The sequence below is a fragment of the Pseudophryne corroboree genome, chromosome 4 (assembly GCF_028390025.1).
Source record: "Pseudophryne corroboree isolate aPseCor3 chromosome 4, aPseCor3.hap2, whole genome shotgun sequence".
Lineage (NCBI taxonomy): Eukaryota > Metazoa > Chordata > Amphibia > Anura > Myobatrachidae > Pseudophryne > Pseudophryne corroboree.
Genome location: NC_086447.1, coordinates 221,314,321 through 221,332,468, shown reverse-complemented (window position 1 = coordinate 221,332,468; position 18,148 = coordinate 221,314,321). Strand labels below are relative to the sequence as shown.

Genomic DNA, 18,148 nt, shown 5'->3' with positions numbered 1-18,148 from the left:
GTTACGAGTATACTATCTCTTTATCAACCAGTCTATATATTAGCAGCAGACACAGTACAGTGCGGTAGTTCACGGCTGTGGCTACCTCTGTGTCGGCACTCGGCAGCCCGTCCATAATTGTATATACCACCTAACCGTGGTTTTTTTTTCTTTCTTTATACATACATACTAGTTACGAGTATACTATCTCTTTATCAACCAGTCTATATATTAGCAGCAGACACAGTACAGTGCGGTAGTTCACGGCTGTGGCTACCTCTGTGTCGGCACTCGGCAGCCCGTCCATAATTGTATATACCACCTAACCGTGTTTTTTTTTTCTTTCTTTATACATACATACTAGTTACGAGTATACTATCTCTTTATCAACCAGTCTATATATTAGCAGCAGACACAGTACAGTGCGGTAGTTCACGGCTGTGGCTACCTCTGTGTCGGCACTCGGCAGCCCGTCCATAATTGTATATACCACCTAACCGTGGTTTTTTTTTCTTTCTTTATACATACATACTAGTTACGAGTATACTATCTCTTTATCAACCAGTCTATATATTAGCAGCAGACACAGTACAGTGCGGTAGTTCACGGCTGTGGCTACCTCTGTGTCGGCACTAGGCAGCCCGTCCATAATTGTATATACCACCTAACCGTGGTTTTTTTTTCTTTCTTTATACATACATACTAGTTACGAGTATACTATCTCTTTATCAACCAGTCTATATATTAGCAGCAGACACAGTACAGTGCGGTAGTTCACGGCTGTGGCTACCTCTGTGTCGGCACTCGGCAGCCCGTCCATAATTGTATATACCACCTAACCGTGGTTTTTTTTTCTTTCTTTATACATACATACTAGTTACGAGTATACTATCTCTTTATCAACCAGTCTATATATTAGCAGCAGACACAGTACAGTGCGGTAGTTCACGGCTGTGGCTACCTCTGTGTCGGCACTCGGCAGCCCGTCCATAATTGTATACTAGTATCCAATCCATCCATCTCCATTGTTTACCTGAGGTGCCTTTTAGTTGTGCCTATTAAAATATGGAGAACAAAAATGTTGAGGTTCCAAAATTAGGGAAAGATCAAGATCCACTTCCACCTCGTGCTGAAGCTGCTGCCACTAGTCATGGCCGAGACGATGAAATGCCAGCAACGTCGTCTGCCAAGGCCGATGCCCAATGTCATAGTACAGAGCATGTCAAATCCAAAACACCAAATATCAGTAAAAAAAGGACTCCAAAACCTAAAATAAAATTGTCGGAGGAGAAGCGTAAACTTGCCAATATGCCATTTACCACACGGAGTGGCAAGGAACGGCTGAGGCCCTGGCCTATGTTCATGGCTAGTGGTTCAGCTTCACATGAGGATGGAAGCACTCAGCCTCTCGCTAGAAAAATGAAAAGACTCAAGCTGGCAAAAGCAGCACAGCAAAGAACTGTGCATTCTTCGAAATACCAAATCCACAAGGAGAGTCCAATTGTGTCGGTTGCGATGCCTGACCTTCCCAACACTGGACGTGAAGAGCATGCGCCTTCCACCATTTGCACGCCCCCTGCAAGTGCTGGAAGGAGCACCCGCAGTCCAGTTCCTGATAGTCAGATTGAAGATGTCAGTGTTGAAGTACACCAGGATGAGGAGGATATGGGTGTTGCTGGCGCTGGGGAGGAAATTGACCAGGAGGATTCTGATGGTGAGGTGGTTTGTTTAAGTCAGGCACCCGGGGAGACACCTGTTGTCCGTGGGAGGAATATGGCCGTTGACATGCCAGGTGAAAATACCAAAAAAATCAGCTCTTCGGTGTGGAGGTATTTCACCAGAAATGCGGACAACAGGTGTCAAGCCGTGTGTTCCCTTTGTCAAGCTGTAATAAGTAGGGGTAAGGACGTTAACCACCTCGGAACATCCTCCCTTATACGTCACCTGCAGCGCATTCATAATAAGTCAGTGACAAGTTCAAAAACTTTGGGTGACAGCGGAAGCAGTCCACTGACCAGTAAATCCCTTCCTCTTGTAACCAAGCTCACGCAAACCACCCCACCAACTCCCTCAGTGTCAATTTCCTCCTTCCCCAGGAATGCCAATAGTCCTGCAGGCCATGTCACTGGCAATTCTGACGAGTCCTCTCCTGCCTGGGATTCCTCCGATGCATCCTTGCGTGTAACGCCTACTGCTGCTGGCGCTGCTGTTGTTGCCGCTGGGAGTCGATGGTCATCCCAGAGGGGAAGTCGTAAGCCCACTTGTACTACTTCCAGTAAGCAATTGACTGTTCAACAGTCCTTTGCGAGGAAGATGAAATATCACAGCAGTCATCCTACTGCAAAGCGGATAACTGAGGCCTTGGCATCCTGGGTGGTGAGAAACGTGGTTCCGGTATCCATCATTACTGCAGAGCCAACTAGAGACTTGTTGGAGGTACTGTGTCCCCGGTACCAAATACCATCTAGGTTCCATTTCTCTAGGCAGGCGATACCGAAAATGTACACAGACCTCAGAAAAAGAGTCACCAGTGTCCTAAAAAATGCAGCTGTACCCAATGTCCACTTAACCACGGACATGTGGACAAGTGGAGCAGGGCAGGGTCAGGACTATATGACTGTGACAGCCCACTGGGTAGATGTATGGACTCCCGCCGCAAGAACAGCAGCGGCGGCACCAGTAGCAGCATCTCGCAAACGCCAACTCTTTCCTAGGCAGGCTACGCTTTGTATCACCGCTTTCCAGAATACGCACACAGCTGAAAACCTCTTACGGCAACTGAGGAAGATCATCGCGGAATGGCTTACCCCAATTGGACTCTCCTGTGGATTTGTGGCATCGGACAACGCCAGCAATATTGTGTGTGCATTAAATATGGGCAAATTCCAGCACGTCCCATGTTTTGCACATACCTTGAATTTGGTGGTGCAGAATTTTTTAAAAAACGACAGGGGCGTGCAAGAGATGCTGTCGGTGGCCAGAAAAATTGCGGGACACTTTCGGCGTACAGGCACCACGTACAGAAGACTGGAGCACCACCAAAAACTACTGAACCTGCCCTGCCATCATCTGAAGCAAGAAGTGGTAACGAGGTGGAATTCAACCCTCTATATGCTTCAGAGGTTGGAGGAGCAGCAAAAGGCCATTCAAGCCTATACAATTGAGCACGATATAGTAGGTGGAATGCACCTGTCTCAAGTGCAGTGGAGAATGATTTCAACGTTGTGCAAGGTTCTGATGCCCTTTGAACTTGCCACACGTGAAGTCAGTTCAGACACTGCCAGCCTGAGTCAGGTCATTCCCCTCATCAGGCTTTTGCAGAAGAAGCTGGAGGCATTGAAGAAGGAGCTAAAAGGGAGCGATTCCGCTAGGCATGTGGGACTTGTGGATGCAGCCCTTAATTCGCTTAACAAGGATTCACGGGTGGTCAATCTGTTGAAATCAGAGCACTACATTTTGGCCACCGTGCTCGATCCTAGATTTAAAGCCTACCTTGGATCTCTCTTTCCGGCAGACACAGGTCTGCTGGGGTTGAAAGACCTGCTGGTGACAAAATTGTCAAGTCAAGCGGAACGCGACCTGTCAACATCTCCTCCTTCACATTCTCCCGCAACTGGGGGTGCGATGAAAAGGCTCAGAATTCCGAGCCCACCCGCTGGCGGTGATGCAGGGCAGTCTGGAGTGACTGCTGATGCTGACATCTGGTCCGGACTGAAGGACCTGACAACGATTACGGACATGTCGTCTACTGTCACTGCATATGATTCTCTCAACATTGATAGAATGGTGGAGGATTATATGAGTGACCGCATCCAAGTAGGCACGTCACACAGTCCGTACTTATACTGGCAGGAAAAAGAGGCAATTTGGAGGCCCTTGCACAAACTGGCTTTATTCTACCTAAGTTGCCCTCCCACAAGTGTGTACTCCGAAAGAGTGTTTAGTGCCGCCGCTCACCTTGTCAGCAATCGGCGTACGAGGTTACATCCAGAAAATGTGGAGAAGATGATGTTCATTAAAATGAATTATAATCAATTCCTCCGCGGAGACATTGACCAGCAGCAATTGCCTCCACAAAGTACACAGGGAGCTGAGATGGTGGATTCCAGTGGGGACGAATTGATAATCTGTGAGGAGGGGGATGTACACGGTGATATATCGGAGGGTGAAGATGAGGTGGACATCTTGCCTCTGTAGAGCCAGTTTGTGCAAGGAGAGATTAATTGCTTCTTTTTTGGGGGGGTCCAAACCAACCCGTCATATCAGTCACAGTCGTGTGGCAGACCCTGTCACTGAAATGATGGGTTGGTTAAAGTGTGCATGTCCTGTTTTGTTTATACAACATAAGGGTGGGTGGGAGGGCCCAAGGACAATTCCATCTTGCACCTCTTTTTTCTTTTCTTTTTCTTTGCATCATGTGCTGATTGGGGAGGGTTTTTTGGAAGGGACATCCTGCGTGACACTGCAGTGCCACTCCTAGATGGGCCCGGTGTTTGTGTCGGCCACTAGGGTCGCTAATCTTACTCACACAGTCAGCTACCTCATTGCGCCTCTTTTTTTCTTTGCGTCATGTGCTGTTTGGGGAGGGTTTTTTGGAAGGGACATCCTGCGTGACACTGCAGTGCCACTCCTAGATGGGCCCGGTGTTTGTGTCGGCCACTAGGGTCGCTTATCTTACTCACACAGCGACCTCGGTGCAAATTTTAGGACTAAAAATAATATTGTGAGGTGTGAGGTATTCAGAATAGACTGAAAATGAGTGTAAATTATGGTTTTTGAGGTTAATAATACTTTGGGATCAAAATGACCCCCAAATTCTATGATTTAAGCTGTTTTTTAGTGTTTTTTGAAAAAAACACCCGAATCCAAAACACACCCGAATCCGACAAAAAAAATTCGGTGAGGTTTTGCCAAAACGCGTTCGAACCCAAAACACGGCCGCGGAACCGAACCCAAAACACAAAACCCGAAAAATTTCAGGCGCTCATCTCTAACTGCACACAGATATACAAGTGTTGCAAATCATAGCACAGTCTACTGGTGCATCCTAGTTGCATCACATTGCGACCTCAATGCATTTTTGGCGAAAAACAAAGATGCCCAGCACTAGCAGAGGTGCACAGGAGAGCTCACACTTGCTAGGTGTCTAATGCTGCATGGCGCATTGAGGCTGGTTGTATGAGGGCACATCTGGATGTGGGCGGTGATCAGGGGCGGATTGGGATGGAAAACCAGCCCGGGAAATGTATAGAACCACCTCTAATGGGGGTAGGGTCTCTTGAGGGGGTGTTGTCCTTTGAGGGGGGGCAGGATCCCTCCTTATGGGGCCTGATTCTGAGTTGGATGCATTTGCAGCCCGCCTTGCATTTTTTGCTGCAATTACATCTATAACGTTATGCTAATGACGCTAAAATGCCCTTCCCTGGTGTATATACATGCGTCCAAATATGCAAGGACTGAGATACCCTCTTTCAGTGTCTACAGATGCTGCAATCATGCAGATCATCTGTCTCAGTATGGCCTCCAATGTGAGTGATTCAGCATCTCTATAAGCAACACTCCCATACTAATGTATGTTACTTTACCTCTGCATCTGACTAGCCAATCCCCTGTAATTGCCTAGGAACACACAACACATTTCTAATACATTAATTGGTACCTGTATCTGAAACTGTACTGTAACCCTGTACGAACATTATTGAGATGTACTCACAGTTGAAAACATTGCACAAGAAAAAAAAGTAAAACACATTGGCCCCCACAGACAAAATACAAATACATTGGCCCCAACTGGGTAGGAAACAAAACACATTAGCCTCCACAGGAAAACAAACACATTGTCCCCACAGGAACAAAAATAAAACACATTGGCCCCACTATAAAATAATAAAACACATTGGCCCCAATAGGAAAATAATAAAATATACATAATTATCCCAGTCCCCCACAGAAGACTGCCTACAGTTCTTACTGCACTCACATACAGTTGCTGACCCCATACCCTCATAGTGTATATCATATCGTATCCTATTTAGCTTTAGCCAAGGTGTTTGTTTTTTACATAGATATAGATAAAACCCTTGATTAAAACCTAAATAGGATACAATATAGTTATGTTAATGTAAGAGAAAAAAAAACATAAGTTCAGTGTAACTCTGTGAAGTGTTCGGTATAACCTGACTGTTGTGGAAGATCAGGGAATTTAGTTTATTAAAGATATACTGTAATTGCGGCTCCACTGCTGCTAGAATGAAAAATAGAAGATAACTGAGGGGACCTCCTGGCTCAGCTGGTGGTGCGAGGAGACGCACTTCTAGAATGTCCTTTGGGTCACTATTAAAAGTCAGTGGCGGGATGAATGGAGAGGATATACAGTACAGTAAAAGGGAGCATAGTGAGTTACCTCTGGTGATGAGCATCAGCTGTTAAAGAAGCTGGTGTTGCCAGCTGCAAAGTGGCTGTAGGTGGCGGGGATCACTGGGAACAGCCAAGAAACAGATGCGCAGCAGCTGGCCTGAAATCAGGAGGTTTTCTTCTGTTACCAGAGCTTGGTAGCCGTGTCCCCAGCCGGAGTGACGGACAGGGAGAAGAGGCGGAGCTGAGAAGATGCTGATGGCTAGTGGCACAAGGCTATGGATCAGTCAGCTGATGCCTTGAACCACCACTGGCCAAGGGCTGTCTGCAGTATTTAGCCTGCAGTGCCCCTGCACGTTGCTCCTGGCTAGCGGCACCCGGATTGCCCATAGCCGGTGATGATGACAGCTTCCTGTTTGCGTTCCCGCTGTGGAATGCAAATTCCGGAAGTGTGGTGTCCAGAGCCAGCAGCGGCCTGCCAGTTCTGCCAGTTCACCAAGGCCTTCATGGGACCAGCCCAGCAGGGTCTTGGCCGGCACCCAGGTGGGCCATTCCGCCCCTGGTGGTGACTGGAAGGTGGTTATTCAAAGGCATAAAGGCATGTTATGGGAGTGTCACAGGCATGCCAGTAAAGTGGTTGTATACACAGTGTCAGGCTCCGGAGCCTTACCTTCGGCGGTTGCTCCCACTGGTTACCATCTTGCTGGTTGGCGCGGCTGCGGCGGCAGGGATCTGATGGCAGTGAGTACTTCTGGACGGATGTGTGACTGCCAAGGGCCAGGGGCCGAGGGTCTGGAGAGCCGGGCGCTGCGGCGGGGATCGCTGAGCTAAAGTCCTCTAGTGGTGACACAGTATAGTGTGTCAGAGACAGAAGCTTACTAAAGCTGTGTGCTAACAGCTAAGTATGTCTCCTGTGCTGGGGGCAGCCATGTTGGAGACCAGAGTATTACCAAAGAAGTTACCAATCTGTGTCCAGCAAATCATGCGTGTTCTCTCCTTACAAAAGGGGGCTGGCTCAGAGGGAGAGTGCCAGTGCTTCATGTTACCTCCTTGTGAAAGGTTCTCCAGCTCTGTGCTCCCAGGTTACTTCTGGTTCCCTGGTCCTGGTTGCTCTCATCCATCGGTTACCTAAACGCTGCTGCAGTCCTGTTGTCTAAGTCCGTTGCCACACATGGAAGCGATCACGGGGTCCCAGGTCATAGAGGAGCTCCAGGTGCTAATAGCGGTTCCCGCAGATGTCTTCATTTCTTCAAAGTCCAAGTTCTTCAGCCTAGTCTTTCAATCACAAACCACAGTCTTCATTTCTTCAAAGTCCAAGTTCTTCAGCCTCATATTTTAATCATAAAACACAGTCTTCTGTTCTTCTTTGCCGGAGTTCTTCAGCTTCACTCTTCAAGTCATTTAACCATAGACTCTAATTCTTTCAGTTTCTTCAATTGCTCCAATATTTGTGCACAGCCTGATTATTCATTAAAACTACAGTTATCTTCCTACAAAGTCCTCCTTTTCTTTACGCCCTCTGGTCAACATTAACACTTAGTTTGGCTTCCACCCCATGAGGAGGAATTACATTCAGCCACCTTGTTTACTCTCCTTACAGGTAGCTGTCCCTTCAGCCAAAACTCGGTTGTCGGAACCCCAACTTATGCCGAGCGTGACAGTAAGCACTGGCCCAATGGATCCGGCAAGTGAGCAGGCTACCAGGGGCGATGCCTCTGTGGATACTCTGTCTCTTCTAAATAAACATGAGGCCATGCAGGCACAGATTGTACAGTTCATGCAGAATATGTCCACTCGTTTGGATTCTCTTCACACAGCCATTTCCACATCTCGGACTCCAGTTCCAGCTTCCAATCCACCTGCACCTATTCCTCTAGTGTCAATTCCAGTTCCTTGTTTACAACTACCGCCACCCAGTAAATTTGACGGTAGTCCAAAGCAATGCCGAGGGTTCCTCAATCAATGCGAGATCCAGTTTGAGCTTCAGTCAGCTAACTTTCCATCTGATCAGACCAAAATCGCATACATCATTTCACTTCTGACCAGACCAGCTCTGGATTGGGCTTCACTCCTATGGGAGAGAACTGATCCCATACTCTCGAATTACCAAGAATTCGTGGCAATTTTTCTTAAAATCTTTGATGAGCCAGGCCGGACCACCTCTGCCTCCTTGGAGATTCTGCGTCTGCGTCAGGGAACCCATTCCATCACCCAGTACATGATCCAATTCCGTACTCTGTCTTCTGAAGTGGGCTGGAATGAAGAGGCTCTCATTGCCACCTTTTGGAACGGTTTCTCCGACAAAATGAAAGATGACCTGGTCACTCAGGATGTGCCAGTTAAGCTCGATCAGCTTATTTCTTTATGTAACAAGATTGATCTAAGATACAAGGAGCACTGTCTTGAGAGAACAAGGTTTGAGCGACCCAAATCTCGGGCCTGTCCTACTCCTAGACCATCCTCACCGTCTACTGAAGAACCCATGCAGGTCAACCGCTCTCGTCTCACCAATGAGGTACGTCAAAGACGCAGACAGGGAAACCTCTGCATGTATTGTGGGGCGGCCGACCACTTTGTTAAGTCTTGTATTTAACGACCGGGAAACTCACGCTCCTAGCTTATGCAGAAGAGGTAAAGCTAGGAGCATTCCCCAACCAATTTGCCAGGAAGGAATCACTGTTGGCTGTATGTCTGGAACTTCCCTCTACCTCCTTTCATGTTACAGCACTTTTGGATTCTGGAGCTGCAGAAAGTTTCATTACTTCTGCCTTAGTCCGACAGTCTGAAATACCAACCACTAGTTGGAGCGAGCTATCTCTATCACCGCGGTTGACGGAAGTTATATCCCTGAAGGGATCATCACCCACCGTACAGTACCTCTAAAGATGAAAGTTGGTATTCTCCATTCTAAAGTTATCTCTTTCCTGGTAATTCCCAAAGCATCTCAAAAAATAATCCTAGGGTTCCCATGGTTGCAGGAGCACAACCCCCACTAGGATTGGCAAACTATGGATGTACTCACCTCCCCCAGGTTGAGTTGTGTTCTCAAAGCTGTTTATCCACCGTCAAGCCACTCTTTACCCTACACTCCACGGATCTCCCAGATGCCTATCAGCCCTTTCTGGAAGTGTTCAGTAAGCAAGGGGTGGATACCTTGCCTCCCCACCGAAGTTGGGACTGCCCTATCGATTTACTGCCTGGTAAAACACCTCCCAGAGGCCGAATGTACCCTTTATCTCTCCCAGAAACCCAAGCGATGTCTGAGTATATACAGGAGAATTTGGCCAAAGGGTTCCTTTGCCCTTCCTCTTCTCCAGCCGGCATCGACTATCGGGGCCTCAATGAAGTTAGAGTTAAGAACAGATACCCCTTGCCCTTGATTCCCGAACTGTTTGACCGTGTAAAGGAGGCTACCATTTTCACCAAATTAAACCTGCGGGGAGCTTATAACCTTATACGTATTCACGCAGGAGACGAGTGGAAGACTGCGTTCAATACTTGCGACGGGCATTACGAATATCTGGTGAGGCCCTTTGGTTATGCAGTGCTCCAGCTGTCTTCCAGAATTATGTGAACGAGTTATTCCGAGATCTCCTCTATAAGTGCCTGGTTGTGAATCTGGATGATATTCTTATATTTTCCAAAGATCTGAAAGTCTATCGGGAACAGGTCAGAGAAGTCTTGAGACGTCTAAGGGAAAATCGACTCTTTTGTAAACTAGAGAAGTGCACGTTTGAGGTTCCCTCCATCCCTTTTTTAGGTTACATCATTTCCAGGAGGGAATTACAGATGGATCCTGCCAAAGTCCAAGCAATCAGAGATTGGACCCTTCCTACCACTTTGAAGGGAATCCAGCGTTTTTTAGGCTTCGCCAATTTATATAGGAAGTTTATTAAAGATTATTCCTCCATCATTGCCCTGATTACAGCACTAACAAGAAAAGGGTCTAATTCTGCAGCTTGGCCACCTGAGGCACAAAAAGCCTTTTCGTTTCTAAAAGAAGCCTTCATGTCTGCTCCTATTCTTCGGCAACCTGATCTCAGTCGTCCTTTTCAGGTGGAGGTGGATGCTTCTTCAGTAGGAGTGGGGGCCGTCTTATCCCAGTACTGCAAAGATCAGAAAGCTCATCCTTGTGCTTATTTTTCCAGAAGATTCTCTCCGGCAGAACAAAACTACGCCATTGGAGAACAAGAATTGCTTGCCATAAAATTTGCGTTTGAAGAGTGGAGGTACTTACTGGAAGGAGCTCAGCACCCAATCTCAGTAACCACAGATCACAAAAATCTTTTATATCTTCAGACCGCCCGATGTTTAAACCCACGGCAAGCCAGGTGAGCATTGTTCTTCTCATGTTTTTCTTTCAAGCTCAGTTATCGTCCAGGGTCTCTTAATCGGAAAACAGATGCGCTTTCTCGTTCATTGAGTTCAGATGAGTCCACAGATCTTCCGGACAGACAATTCATCATAGATCCTGTCTCCTTTGCTGCAACTCGTACTACTCCGCTTCCCAGGGACGTGCAGTGAGCAAAATTGCTCAAGAGGCACTGGCTAACCCCAGAGCCAGATTTACATGCAATATATGAGCCAAAGGGTACATCTTGGCATTATACACAGGTGCAGCAGTATAAACTCCTGGAAATTTGGTGTGTTTTGATCAGAGATGTGGGGAAAAGATAAGCAGATGAGGCACTGCCTCACCTGCCACAGACTTTTTAATCCAGAGTTTGGGCTATAAAAATTATTAGAATAATGCAAAGAAGATATTTCAAACAAATTATCAGTATTTTTCATATATTTTATACAGTCAAAACTCTGGTTTAAATGTAAGTATGACAGGAAAGGCTCTGCCTCATCTGCCTCAACCCACCGCACGTCACAGCGCTTCCTCCACCGGGAAAAACCTTTGTTGCACCAGAACTCAGAAAAAAACTGCTCAAATGGGCTCATGCCTCACCGTGTATGGGACATGCAGGTAGCCTTAAGACTCTAAAGTTCATCCAACACTCCTATTGGTGGCCTCATCTGAAGACGGATGTTTTGGAATTCATAGCTGCCTGCCCAAAGTGCTCCCAACATAAAAGTCCAAGAGGATCACCATCTGGTCTTATTCATCCGCTATCGGTTCCACAAAAACCCTGAACACACATTTCCATGGACTTTATAACTGACCTACCTGTCTCCAAAGGACGAAACACCATTTGGGTTATTGTAGATCAATTTTCCAAAATGGCACACTTTGTCCCACTCACAGGTCTTCCAACCGCTCCACAACTAACTAAAAAATGTTCATATCGGACATCTTCCGGTTACATGGACTTCCACAAGAGATAGTTTCCGATCGAGGGCCTCAGTTTGTGGCTAAATTCTGGAGAGCACTGAGTTCTGCTCTTGGAATGGAATTAAGTTTCTCCTCTGTATACCATCCCCAAATGGATGGCCAAACTGAGAGAGTTAACCAAGACTTAGAGACTTTCCTATGACTCTTCATTTTCTCAGGACGGTTGGCTGGACTATCTTTCATTTGCTTAATTTGCTCACAATAATCTCTACCATTCTGCTACTCATTCCACACCCTTTTATGTGAATTATGGACTTCATCTACGTGTTCCTGCTTTCCAATCTCTTCCAGCTCTCGAAGTACCTGCCGCAGAGTTAGCCCTTCAGCAATTCACTAAGATGTGGAAACAAGTTCATGAGGCTCTGCTTAAAACATACAATAAATACACATTTTTTTTGCTGATCGGAAACGGAAGGCTGTCCCTAGTCTCAAAGTGGGTGATCAAGTCTGGATTTCTACTCGAAACTTAAGACTCAAGGTCCCTTCCAAGAAATTTGCCCCCAGATTCATTGGACCATATCCTGTTGAAAAAGTATTGAATCTAGTAGCATACAAAGTGACGTTGCCTGCCGTACTTGAAGATCCCAAATGCATTTCACATCTCCTTACTGAAGCCTCTCATACTGAGCCGTTTTTGGGCTGCACTCCCTAGACCTCCCAAGGTGCAAGCTGCTCATGGAGAAGAATTTGAAGTTCATAGGATCCTTGACTGTTGTAAAAGATATGGTCGCCTCCAAAATCTTATTGATTGGAAGGGATATGGACCGGAGGAAAGGTCCTGGGTTCCTGAAGAGGACGTCCATGTTCCGGGCCTTTCATACCAAGAATCCGATGAAAGCACAAGGGTGTTCAGAGCCCACCCTAAAAAGGGGGGGGGGGGTACTGTCAGGCTCCGGAGCATTACCTCCGGCGGGTACTCCCACGGGTTACCATCCCGCTGGTTGGCGTGGCTGCAGCGGCAGGGAGCTGCTGGCGGTAGGTCCTTCTGGACGGATGTGCGGCTGCCAAGGGTCGGGGGCCAAGGGTCTGGGGGGCCGAGCGCTGCGGCGGGGATCGCCGCGGTAAGGTCCTCTAGTGGTGACACAGTATAGTGTGTCAGAGACAGAAGCTGGCTAAAGCTGTGTGCTAATAGCTAAGTATGTCTCCTGTGCTGCGGGCAGCCATGTTGGAGACCAGAGTATTACCAAAGAAGTTCCCAATCTGTGTCCAGCCAATCCTGCGTGTTCTCCCATTACAAAAGGGGGCTGGCTCAGAGGGAGAGTGCCAGTGCTTCATGTTACCTCCTTGTGAAAGGTTCTCCAGCTCTGTGCTCCCAGATTACTTCTGGTTCCCTGGTCCTGGTTGCTCTCATCCATCGGTTACCTAAACGCTGCTGCAGTCCTGTTGTCTAAGTCCGTTTCCACTCGTGGAAGCGCTCACGGGGTCCCAGGTCATAGAGGAGCTCCAGGTGCTAACGGTGGTTCCCGCAGATGTCTTCATTTCTTCAAAGTCCAAGTTCTTCAGCCTCGTCTTTCAATCACAAACCACAGTCCTCATTTCCTCAAAGTCCAAGTTCTTCAGCCTTGTCTTTCAATTACAAACCACAGTCTTCATTTCTTCAAAGTCCAAGTTCTTCAGCCTCATCTTTTAATCATAAAACACAGTCTTCTGTTCTTCTTTACCGGAGTTCTTCAGCTTCACTCTTCAAGTCATTTAACCATAGACTCTAATTCTTCCAGTTTCTTCAATTGCTCCAATATTTGTGTACAGCCTGATTATTCATTAAAACTACAGTTATCTTCCTACGAAGTCCTCCTTTTCTTTACGCCCTCCGGCCAACATTAACACTTAGTTTGGCTTCCACTCCATGAGGAGGAATTACATTCAGCCACCTTGTTTACTTTCCTCACAGGTAGCTGTCCCTTCAGCCAAAACTCGGTTGTCAGAACCCCAACTTACGCCGAGCATGACACACAGACACTTCAGTGTTCCCACTGGAGGGAAAATCTGCACCACGAATAGGTCTAGTGGAAGGTTTGATGGTGTGACAGGTGCTGGCGTCTAAAGTAACACCAGGTACAGCATCTACAGATGATGACAGTAGGTGTCTCAGTCCTTACACATATATATGCATGGATTTGCACCAAGAAAGTGTTTTATATCAGCATTTGCATGAAGTCACAGATGGGTCAGGCCCAAAGCCTTTTAGAAGAGAGCCTAAAATGGAAAAATATAAAGGGTATTATCATATGCTCAGTTACATTATAGGACTCAAGGTGAATTAGATGCATTTTATGTAGAGATGAGAGAAAATTAAGCCTGTCTGACTTTAGGGATTCGATGGATTCTGAGCGCTGGAAGAACGTTATCATCCCAACATCGTATCTCATGGGTTTTGGATTCAATATAAGTCATGCTGTGAATTGGGCATCATTTCACAGCAGATGCAGGAGTGAGAGCACATCCACTAGAATGCCAGGGCATATGTTGATATTTATTATTAATAAATATATATTGTGTAACAGAAAATGATATTGCGCCACTTGTGGGGTAAAATCTCAGTAAAAAAATGATTTAAAAGAGCACTAATATAGATTAAAAACACACACGTACCTACTTAAAGGTGTCTGCCAACCCTTAAAAGTGCAGTACAGGCACAATACTGCTGAAAGGATATAGAATGGGGGGATATGGGTATCGGCGACTTGTGTTGTTTAAAACAAAACAAATTGATAAAAGATTAAGATTTATGAGCCAAAAAATATATAAAATCAACAAACAAGCTTTTTAATATATAAGTGGAGAAAATTTCACAAGTAATGATAAAAAGTATAAAAATCTCTGTAAAAGGTAAGGAATTCGGACTTAGCTTTTAAAAATAGGCAAGTGGGGTCACTGCAGGGAACCCAACGCGTTTCGTCTCAATCAGACTTCTTCAAAGGGTAGGGACCTAATGAAATGACCAGCCTATTTATAGCCCTGATATGCTAGATCAGGGGTTGTGATGTCACACTTGGTCATGTGACCTGATTATAAACACTTAGTCTGGAGCACAGTCAAGGACACAGTTTATAACAGAGCAGTGGCAATAGGAATCACTATAGGTTCATATACATGGAAAAATGAATGTTTTTCAGGCTTAAAAACCATATTTGGATGTTTAATCCGTGAATAAGCACTAAAGTGCGGCACTTCCGCCACACTTCCGGTGACGGGGATCGCGGGTCACGTGTCTTAGGGTACTTCCGCCCCACTTCCGGTTTTCTATTGCGCATGCGTCGACGGCATCCCGCGCGTACTGCGCATGCGTCCATGGCGTCTCTTGTGAATCAGGTGTCAGTTCTTTGTGTGCTGCGAGCTTAGAGGTCCTTCACCTTCAGTATTGTAGCGGCCATAATGTTGTTGGGAATTCCCATATAGTCCATACAAATGCGGTGGCCATCTTGGAGGAGTTTCTGGAGACATGGTGTGTCAGTATCCATGGAAACCGTTCCATATAGATATAAGAATCAGAAAGAATGGTAAAACACATGCCTGCCAGTTTTATATAAGCAAACAAGAACAATGTTATAAGGGGGATAGGGAGATGAGGATCTACTGGCTGAAATAAATAAAACATATTGGATATACTGGCTGAAATATAGATATAAGAATTAGAAAGAATGGTAAAACACATGCCTGCCAGTATTATATAAGCAAACAAGAACAATGTTATAAGGGGGTTAGGGAGATGAGGATCTACTGGCTGAAATGAATAAAACATATTGGATATATATAGAATGTATTATGGTTTATATCCACTGAAATATTCATTAAGTATTTTAGCAGGTGTTTATCAATATTTCATTATTATTGGTTAGTGATTACTCGTAATGTGCAAAACAGCGATAATCAATGGTATAGCAGGTGCCAATGTAATTGAGGTTATAAAAGTGGAAGGGTGGAGGGGGAGGGGGGGGTTGATTTTGTGATATCATCTGGTGGTAAATTAATGTGAGTGGAATAAAGATATTAGGAACGGGTGAATAGTATGCGCTTGCATAGAGAATGTCCTTATTGTGGGTAGAACCACACACCAAGGGTGCATGTATAAAGGTGATTTAAAATAATTAGAATTAGAATAATTAGAATTAGAATTAGAATAGTGATGCGAAAAAGGCCCTCCGTCTTCACTGTTTATACGGTGGGTCGTGCAGAGCGTGAACCTATTTGGTACTCAGTGGTATCAGGTCGGTCTCTAGTTGGCTTGACGTCATTACGACATTCCTTACAGTACCTGATCTTCCCAGGCAGTCCCCCTCCCTGGTACTGATCAGGCCCAAAACACTGCTTAGCTTCCAAGATCGGACGAGATTGGGCGTGCCAGTGTGGTTTGACTGTACATGAAAATAGACAACGTAACACCAGGAATCCGATCGCACAAACAGCACTCGAGTCACATTGATACCAGGTATAGAGAGAAAAAAAGGAAAGGGTTGTAGGGATGTGCACGAGTAGGTAGAGATGGAAAAGGGAGGACCCAGGACTAAACAAATGATACAGCACCTCATAGAAAAGGTGCGATCTCATAACCTTCGTTTAGACCCGTGGGTTGTAAGGTCTGCAGCTGGAATATCCAGTACATCTCTCTTCTCGAGGCTCTATGGCTTTTAAGGAGAATGTGGTGCTCTACAGACGTTACATCGACGACATTTTAATCATCTGGAACGGTACGGTCGAGTCTTTTAATGAATTTTTAAGCACGCTGGGAAACAATGACATGAATCTGACTTTTACCTCAAACATTAATGCTAAATCTGTCGAATACTTGGATCTGATTGAGAATGGAGGCGTCACCACTAAGAATTTTATCAAAGAGGTGGATATGAACAGTTATTTGCACTATCGAAGCAACCACCTCCAAAAGTGGAAAAATAACATCCCGGCATCACAATTTTCTAGGATCAAGAGGAACTGCACGAATCCCAAAGACTGTGAGGATCAGTTGGGGATCTACAGTAAAAGATTCGAAGACAAGGAATACCCAGGTCCCGTTCTGAAGGAAGCGCTGGAAAAAACGGGAAATGTGGATAGGGAGGACCTCCTGAGGTACAAACCGAGAGATGTTAAGAAAGACACTGTCGCGTTTGTCACCACCTACAGTCAACACGAAAGGATCATCAGGAATTCGCTCAAAAACCACTGGAACGTTCTTCTCATGGATCCGGTTCTTAAGGAAGTCCTACCACCCGAACCCTTACTCATCTTCAAGAAATCCAGGAACCTGAAAGACCACCTTGCACCGAGTCTACTTAAGGAGAAGTCCAGCAGGAATACTCCAATGCCGAAATGTGTGGGTTCTTATAAATGTGGGAAATGCAACATATGCAAATACTTACATCGGAACAGAAAAACCTTCAGTGACACGGCAAACAAGAAAGAATACATCATTAAAGAATTCATGAACTGTAACACGACGTCCGTAATATACCTACTGGAATGCACCTGTAAAAAGAAGTACGTGGGTAAGACCAAGAGACCATTAAAAATGAGGATCCAGGAGCACATAAGGAACATTAAAAATAAAGTGGAGAGTCATACCGTTTCCAGACACTTTACATCACAACACAACTCCAATCCTGAGGACCTCACGTTCAAAGCGATTGAACACGTGTGTCTGGGAGAAAGAGGTGGTGACCTGGCGAACAAACTTTCGAGAAGAGAGATGTACTGGATATTCCAGCTGCAGACCTTACAACCCACGGGTCTAAACGAAGGTTATGAGATCGCACCTTTTCTATGAGGTGCTGTATCATTTGTTTAGTCCTGGGTCCTCCCTTTTCCATCTCTACCTACTCGTGCACATCCCTACAACCCTTTCCTTTTTTTCTCTCTATACCTGGTATCAATGTGACTCGAGTGCTGTTTGTGCGATCGGATTCCTGGTGTTACGTTGTCTATTTTCATGTACAGTCAAACCACACTGGCACGCCCAATCTCGTCCGATCTTGGAAGCTAAGCAGTGTTTTGGGCCTGATCAGTACCAGGGAGGGGGACTGCCTGGGAAGATCAGGTACTGTAAGGAATGTCGTAATGACGTCAAGCCAACTAGAGACCGACCTGATACCACTGAGTACCAAATAGGTTCACGCTCTGCACGACCCACCGTATAAACAGTGAAGACGGAGGGCCTTTTTCGCATCACTATTCTAATTCTAATTCTAATTATTCTAATTCTAATTATTTTAAATCACCTTTATACATGCACCCTTGGTGTGTGGTTCTACCCACAATAAGGACATTCTCTATGCAAGCGCATACTATTCACCCGTTCCTAATATCTTTATTCCACTCACATTAATTTACCACCAGATGATATCACAAAATCAACCCCCCCCCTCCCCCTCCACCCTTCCACTTTTATAACCTCAATTACATTGGCACCTGCTATACCATTGATTATCGCTGTTTTGCACATTACGAGTAATCACTAACCAATAATAATGAAATATTGATAAA

General features: G+C 45.7%; 2 pseudogenes; one reads left to right on the top strand and one right to left on the bottom strand.

Annotated features, from left to right (window-relative positions):
• Positions 1-15,914: 15,914 nt before the first annotated feature.
• On the bottom strand, positions 15,915-16,034 carry LOC134912637 (5S ribosomal RNA; annotated as a pseudogene).
• A 1,560-nt stretch (positions 16,035-17,594) lies between these two features.
• Positions 17,595-17,714, top strand: LOC134912636 (5S ribosomal RNA; annotated as a pseudogene).
• The last annotated feature ends 434 nt before the right edge of the window (positions 17,715-18,148 follow it).